A 9,022-nucleotide genomic window follows, 5' to 3' on the forward strand; every position below is an offset into this window, starting at 1 on the left:
AGATTAACGGCTGACCTTTCACAATGTTCTTGATGCAGCTGTCTCTTCAGTGCCAGTGTTTTCATGTTTGAGCCATATCACCCTCATATTCATTACCAAGTGTTGCGACAAAACAAGCAATTACTTTGCCGCCTAACAGTGCTGATTAAAGTTTAAAAACTAGTTTCATCATGAAGTCCCTGTTTAAATGGAGCAGAGATAAAAGAGGATGCTCTGTGAGCCGAGCCATGCACAGGGCAGTACAAATCAACCTTTGAGCTGATCAATCACTATGTGTCCCATTTGAGATTCATGACAGCCAGTAAATGATGAACCACCCACATAAGGCAAGCCAAGAGAAGTTAGTTTCATACACAATGGTAATTCAAAGTTCTTTACATAAACACTATATTCTTGCACTTCTGGTTAGATGCTAACTGCATTTCATTAGCTCTGTACTTGTACTCTGCATAATGACAGTAAAAGTGAATCTAATCTAATCTAATCTAATCTAATCTAATCTAATCTAATCTAATCTAATCTAATAAAAGTAATTGAAATAATCATAAAATCACCAATAAAAGCAAAGATTTACATTTTAAAATACTGTGTTTTGACCCAAGAGTGTCAAGACCATCGCTTAGTGACAAAACCCCAATTACAAAAGATCAAATGTATGTTGCCCATTTAAAAAATGAGCTTTACAGTTCTTAAATGTGGCTAACTATAGTGCTCCAGTTATTAAACTTGTAACAAAATTTCCTTTAGAAAATATGAGTGCTGCATACTGAAGTGCAAACGGATCGTTGGTTGCTAGGGAGTTCTGGATGGTTGCTAGGTTGTCAAAAGAGCCCACCCACATATCTTTGATATGGTCTCTATATATGTCTCGGTTCTTTCCATCAGTGTAGGATTTTGTCACCTGCTTTATCATCCCCCAGGTAAAAATCATACGTTAAGTCGATTTTTCGATTGGAAAAATAATAAAACGGCTCTCCTCCACAAAGCTGCACCATTTGAAGTATTTTTCACATCTGTAGCACAAATGATTTGTTTAAATCTCTCACCCTAAGCATGAGCTGTACTAATAGTTGTGCTTGCTTAAATAAGCATCACAAATGACCTCCTGTGATCCAGATGAGCTCTTAAGATTAATATAGTTACTTTATTAAGCTGTAGAAATCTCATGCCACTGATATTGAGTCGCTCTGGTCATGCAGACCAGCTTTAGTTCGCTGAATGGAGGCATGCGAGAGAGAGATGCAGAGATGAAGGAGAGGAAGAGGCAGGGGAAGTGGGGAGAGCTTTGGCGTTTATCTTTCGTTCTCGTCTGTGCGCCTGCCAAGGGGGATGAATGGGCATCTTTAAATAGCTCTGATTAATTAAAGTTTTTAATTGCTAGCGGTGCTGGCCTATTGCTGTCAGTCAAAGGGGTGGGTGGGGTGCTGGTGGGGGGTGTACAGGTGTCATCCGACAGTGACAACTGTATACTTTTCTCATCCGCTCTGTTGACACTTGGGGACACATTGTCGTGCCAACATTAAAAATACACATGCACACACTCTGAGACCTTTTGTCGCCATGGCAGCTCAGGGCAGCTCTGTGATAATGGCTTTGCGTCGTCATTAACCTTGCGATACCATTCCTTCATTAAACTCCTATGCGCTGGATTTGAGTTAAGCTGCATGCAAATTCTGCTCTCTTCTTCCTCGTCATCATCTTTCAGGCTGATTGCATCAGAGATTGCTCCTGGTTAGCTCTTGGAGCTACTGACAGTTCCTGTAATGTTTCAGAAATAATAAAATATGAAAGAGAGAGCTGCAAAAATAGTTTTCTTAATCAGAATTTCTTCTTGGATTGTTTTCCAGTGAAAACATCTAAACATGCTTAAAAAAAGGTCAATTTACTGGTGAAGAAAAGTGGGGGGAAAGTAAGCTGATACTATTAATCCAGTAATTAATAATACAAGTTATGGCAGATAACCGATAAATTGCTGATACTAAATTCTGTCGGAAATAACTAGCTGACACAATGTGGCCCCATTAGTAAACTAAAGTTAATGCATTAAAGGGTTACTCCACCCCAAAATTAAAATTTTGTCAATCACTTTCCCCCATGTCATTTCAAACCCGTAAAAGCTCACAATTTAAACAATTTAAGATATTTTGAATGAAAACCTGGAGGCTTGAGACTGTCCCATAGATTGCCAAGTAAATAACAATGTCAAGGTCCATAAAAGGTATAAAACGTTGTTGTCAGGAACACTTTTTGTAAGCTAATAAAACAAAAATAATACAAAAATACAAAAATAATAAAACAATAATTCCTTTGTCAACGGTCTCCTCTGTGTCACTCCATATCACCATGCTGCGGGTGCTCTTCTGTGTCCTTCTGTGTTTTATTTCAAATCAAAACTAATACATGTAGAAACTGTGGCACGGATGAAACAGAATAGCACACAGACTAAAGTCATTATTTTTGATTTCTTCACTTATAAAAAGTAAGTATATGGAGTATTCTGACGATGACTGTATTGTATTATTAATTATGGGAAGTCATGGCCTAATGGCTAGAGAGTTTGACTCCTAACCCTAAGGTTGTGGGTTCGAGTCTCAGGTTTGCTGTACCATGACTTAGGTGTTTTTGAGCAAGGCATCACACCCCAAACTGCTCCCCGGGCATTGCAGCATAAATTGCTGCTCACTGCTGTGTGTGTTCTCTGCTGTGTGTTTGTGTGCACTTTAGATGGGTTAAAAGCAGAGCATGAGTTCTGAGTATGGGTCACCATACTTGGCTGTATGTCACGTCACTTTCACCTTTTATGGACCTTGACACTGTTATTTATTTGGCAGTCTATGGGACAGTCTCAAGCCTCCAGGTTTTCATCCAAAATATCTTAAATTGTGTTCCGATGACGAATGGAGCTTTTACGGGTTTGGAACGACATGGGGGTAAGTGTTTAATGACAAAATTTTCATTTGGGGTGGAGTAACCCTTTAAATAATAGTACAATGAGCTAGACATTGTTATTGTTGCTGTATTTATTCATCTTTGTTACGTTAGTTAATATAAATACAGTTGTTCATTGTTAGTTCAAGTTAGCTCAGGTCCTTAAAATAATGTTAAAGATACACATAATTTTAATAATGTGTTAGTAAATGTTGAAAATAACATTTTTATTAACAATTGTTAAGAAATGCAACCTCATTGTAAAAAGTAACCATAAATTAAGATGTTAAAAATAAGCATACATTTTTAAATGCTATAAGTTTACCATCGCTACATTACAAATGTACAGTATAAAATATATATACTTTAAAACATGCTTAAGATTACAGTTTAACAAATTAAGTGTTTTTAAAGATCAACTTTGAGTGTTGGATGATGGCAAAGGTAATCTAAATATAACAATAAATGAGCACACACAATTACATATCTAATAACTGTTATTGTACTGATATATCATAAATCCCTGATTATATAGAATTATCTTCAATTAATCTTTTTTTTACTATAAATCAAACAAAACTGAGTGAGGATTATGTTTAAATTGTGCAGTTCGGAAATATTAGCTATCAGATTTGTCCTGGGTATTTTTTAGCAACATCTGTTCTGCCATGCAATAATTCATGCAAATATACAGTTTGTGAATATTCCCGACACTGAGGTCCCATTAGAGAAAAGCAGTAAAGCAGCCTCTTGTGTTTATCTCAAGGCATTTGGCAGGTTTGGGAGAGTGTGACATTGCCTGGCATTGCTGGGCCTCTCCATGTTGAGTATGCAGGGTAGCCAGTGCTGATGGATGAGTCAGCTGGGGGAGTGCAAATCTATCCCCAGGCTGCAGCCGTGGCCCGGTGATGGATGGCATGCTGGTCTGATGGGTCATGGGCCACTCTAAACCCAGAAGGGCCAGTGTATTTCAGAGTAGAGATGGAAACAGGCTCCTTATTCATGCTCCATGAAACCAAATCTGTGCTGTCTTGCTTTGTGCAGCTGTTTGATGTTTGTTGTTGTTTCCATTAATGTACTACAGCAGAAGAAAATGCACTCAGTATTATCTTCTGACCCTGTCCAAGGTTGAGATGCTTTAATTAGCACAGAAGTGTATGACTCTTCAGGTTAGATTAGTCACTCTTATCCGTGGGTGTGTTTGTTACGCCACAGATTGTGTCTTTTTAGAGTGCAAGACTGCAGTATGTAGCTGATGTTAAGTAGCAATTTATTTACGAGTCAGCATGAAACCTCAGTACCATTTTGTACATTTGCTTATATAATATAATATAATATAATATAATATAATATAATATAATATAATATAATATAATATAATATAATATAATATAATATAATATAATATAATATAATATAATATATAATTTATTGGCAATTTATTAAATTAATCACAAATTGATCACACATCAAAGACTAGAATATAAAGAAAAAACTTAAAGCACTGAACAGACATTACAAAAAAGTAAGGGAGACATATTTTGATTTAACTGAATTTATTAAAAATGAACTTATAGGTTTTAATGTTACAATGTGGCAATAATATTGCTTCCAGAAGCTACATGTGGAATTTAAGTATATTTAAACAGGCTGTTGGCTGTTGGCTAATGGACAGGCTAATGGACAATTATTGGTTAAAAAAACTTATACTGATATATGTAATTTTAAATAATATGATTCACTACATATGAAACTAAAAAGGCCAATAGATGGCGACCAAGTCCCACTCTTAATTAATTATTCAAATGGCTATTTCATTAAGAAATAAAACTTATGAATGTGTAACTGAGTCATTTGCTCGCTGGATTCGTTCAAAACTGTGTATTCATTCTTTAAATAAATACTGCTATAGTGTTATAGTTAATCATTTTAACATGCTATATATATATATATATATATATACATACAGTACAGACCAAAAGTTTGGACACACCTTCTCATTCAAAGAGTTTTCTTTATTTTCATGACTATGAAAATTGTAGAGTCACACTGAAGGCATCAAGGGCTATTTGACCAAGAAGGAGAGTGATGGGGTGCTGCGCCAGATGACCTGGCCTCCACAGTCACCGGACCTGAACCCAATCGAGATGGTTTAGGGGTGAGCTGGACCGCAGACTGAAGGCAAAAGGGCCAACAAGTGCTAAGCATCTCTCGGAGAACTCCTTCAAGACTGTTGGAAGACCATTTCAGGTGATTACCTCTTGAAGCTCATCAAGAGAATGCCAAGAGTGTGCAAAGCAGTAATCAAAGCAAAAGGTGGCTACTTTGAAGAACCTAGAATATGACATAATTTCAGTTGTTTCACACTTTTTTGTTATGTATATAATTCCACATGTGTTAATTCATAGTTTTGATGTCTTCAGTGTGAATCTACAATTTTCATAGTCATGAAAATAAAGAAAACTCTTTGAATGAGAAGGAGTGTCCAAACTTTTGGTCTGTACTATATATATATATATATATATATATATATATATATATATATATATATATATATATATATATATATATATATATATATATATGTACCTCCTGGTGGAATGACCTCCCCAACTCTATCCGGACAGCTGAGTCCTAACACATCTCTTCTATCTTTATTTGACCCTCTAACTTTAACACTCACTATTCTAATTCTATCCTTTAAAAAAATCTAACTACCTTTCTAATCTTTTTATATTCTGTTTTCTTTTCATTTATTATGCAATTGTATGTGTGTGTGTGTGTGTGTGTGTAAAGACCTCTAACACTAGCTTGCTCTATTCTTTTTTTATTCTATCAGTTTTCTTTATATTATATTATTTAAAATCCCATGCTACGTGTACTGTGTTAACCTAACCGAGACTTGTTATAGCACTTATATATCATTGCTCTTTTTGTTGTTTTTGATTGCTTCCACTGTCCTCATTTCTAAGTCGCTTTGGATAAAAGCATCTGCTAAATGAATAAATGTAATGTATATGTAATATATACAACCCGAATTCCGGAAAAGTTGGGACGTTTTTTACATTTTAATAAAATGAAAACTAAAGGAATTTCAAATCACATGAGCCAATATTTTATTCACAATAGAACATAGATAACGTAGCAAATGTTTAAACTGAGAAATTTTACACTTTTATCCACTTAATTAGCTCATTTAAAATTTAATGCCTGCTACAGGTCTCAAAAAAGTTGGCACGGGGGCAACAAATGGCTAAAAAAGCAAGCAGTTTTGAAAAGATTCAGCTGGGAGAACATCTAGTGATTAATTAAGTTAATTGATATCAGGTCTGTAACATGATTAGCTAAATTAAATGATTAGATAAAAGCTTTGTCTTAGAGAAGCAGAGTCTCTCAGAAGTAAAGATGGGCAGAGGCTCTCCAATCTGTGAAAGACTGCGTAAAAAAATTGTGGAAAACTTTAAAAACAATGTTCCTCAACATCAAATTGCAAAGGCTTTGCAAATCCCATCATCTACAGTGCATAACATCATCAAAAGATTCAGAGAAACTGGAGAAATCTCTGTGCGTAAGGGACAAAGCCGGAGACCTTTATTGGATGCCCGTGGTCTTCGGGCTCTCAGACGACACTGCATCACTCATCGGCATGATTGTGTCAATGACATTACTAAATGGGCCCAGGAATACTTTCAGAAACCACTGTCGGTAAACACAATCCGCCGTGCCATCAGCAGATGCCAACTAAAGCTCTATCATGCAAAAAGGAAGCCATATGTGAACATGGTCCAGAAGCGCCGTCGTGTCCTGTGGGCCAAGGCTCATTTAAAATGGACTATTTCAAAGTGGAATTGTGTTTTATGGTCAGACGAGTCCAAATTTGACATTCTTGTTGGAAATCACGGACGCCGTGTCCTCCGAGCTAAAGAGGAGGGAGACCTTCCAGCATGTTATCAGCGTTCAGTTCAAAAGCCAGCATCTCTGATGGTATGGGGGTGCATAAGTGCATACGGTATGGGCAGCTTGCATGTTTTGGAAGGCTCTGTGAATGCTGAAAGGTATATAAAGGTTTTAGAGCAACATATGCTTCCCTCCAAACAACGTCTATTTCAGGGAAGGCCTTGTTTATTTCAGCAGGACAATGCAAAACCACATACTGCAGCTATAACAACAGCATGGCTTCGTCGTAGAAGAGTCCGGGTGCTAACCTGGCCTGCCTGCAGTCCAGATCTTTCACCTATAGAGAACATTTGGCGCATCATTAAACGAAAAATACGTCAAAGACGACCACGAACTCTTCAGCAGCTGGAAATCTATATAAGGGAAGAATGGGACCAAATTCCAACAGCAAAACTCCAGCAACTCATAGCCTCAATGCCCAGACGTCTTCAAACTGTTTTGAAAAGAAAAGGAGATGCTACACCATGGTAAACATGCCCCGTCCGAACTATTTTGAGACCTGTAGCAGAAATCAAAATTGAAATGAGCTCATTTTGTGCATAAAATTGTAAACTTTCTCAGTTTAAACATTTGCTATGTTATCTATGTTCTATTGTGAATAAAATATTGGCTCATGTGATTTGAAAGTCTTTTAGTTTTCATTTTATTAAAATTTAAAAAACGTCCCAACTTTTCCGGAATTCGGGTTGTATATATATATATATATATATATATATATATATATATATATATATATATATATATATATATATATATATATATATATATATATATATATATATATATATATATATATATATATATATATATATATATATATATATATATATATATATATATATATATATATATATATATATATATATATAATTTTTTTTTTTTTTTTTTTTTTTTTTTTTTTCACAATTAACCACACCAAATAATCATATTACATTGACAGTTCTAAAAATAATATAACTTGTTTTCTGAGACTGGGCTGCTTTTCTTCATTGTGTTATAATGTCTTGTAATTCTGTCCCTGTACTGTTGTTTTCTTTGCAGTCTTGTAATTCTGTCCCTGTACTGTTGTTTTCTTTGCACTTGACATCTTTATTGTATCTTCCACATGATGAAAGAGATTACATTTAATTACTGTGATTCTTCTGAGGGATCATGTGTATGACCTATTACATTGGTAGGAGGGAAATTCTACAGGGGAAATGCCTTTTACTGGATGAAAGCAAGGTGGGTGGAAGATCTTAATTTAAAAGCCATAACTGTGTGCTTTTAAGTTTCTTAAGATGAATAATATTGTATTTATCTTCAGTTCCAGTGTCATATGGTATGACATGTACAATACTGTTTCACCAGATGCCATGATATGACTGTTAATCTGATCAATCTGTGGCTTGAAATGAGCTCATTCTTGTCACTGAGTCTTCCCACTATAACATGGGGGTGTTATTGAAGTTATTGAATTTTTGCTGAATAGTGTCAACCAACACTGATAAAGCTCTGAAATTGCCATTTTATGACGTTGCAAAGCAAACATTCCCTTTGATTGCATTTAGAGATGTTTATCCTTTCTTACTGAGCGAAGACACTTTCACTAGCACCAGTGTGTCCAAATCAATTGCTGTTTAAAGTTACAATCAATTACAGTATAGTGTCGCACCATGTTACACATTTCTTGGACAAAACCAGCCATGCTTTTTGCATGGTCTGTAGATCTTACATTATTGGAAAGCATTAACCATTATTGCAAACATTATTATCAACCATGCGTTGGTCCAAGAGTGAACAAATAAAAGAATAATTGTGATTTCTGTATAATTGCAACTTTATTTCTCGTAGCTGAGACTTTATAACTCAGATCTGCACAGTGGTTTCTTAAGTACAATTTTAGAATTGTGACTTTCTCATAATTGCAACTTCATTTCTTATAATTGCAAAATGATATTTTCATAGTATGACTATTTTATTTTTATTTAAAATTTGTTATTTATTTTTACTCTAAGGAAAAAGTGGGTTTCATAATGTTTATTATTACTATTACTCCTACTTATTTGAGAAGTCTATCCATAGAAATCCATTGAGCATTATTTAAAATCTCTGTATACTCTACTAATAAACTATTTTACCACTTATATAAACATTT

Source organism: Carassius carassius, chromosome 9 (assembly GCF_963082965.1).
Source record: "Carassius carassius chromosome 9, fCarCar2.1, whole genome shotgun sequence".
Lineage (NCBI taxonomy): Eukaryota > Metazoa > Chordata > Actinopteri > Cypriniformes > Cyprinidae > Carassius > Carassius carassius.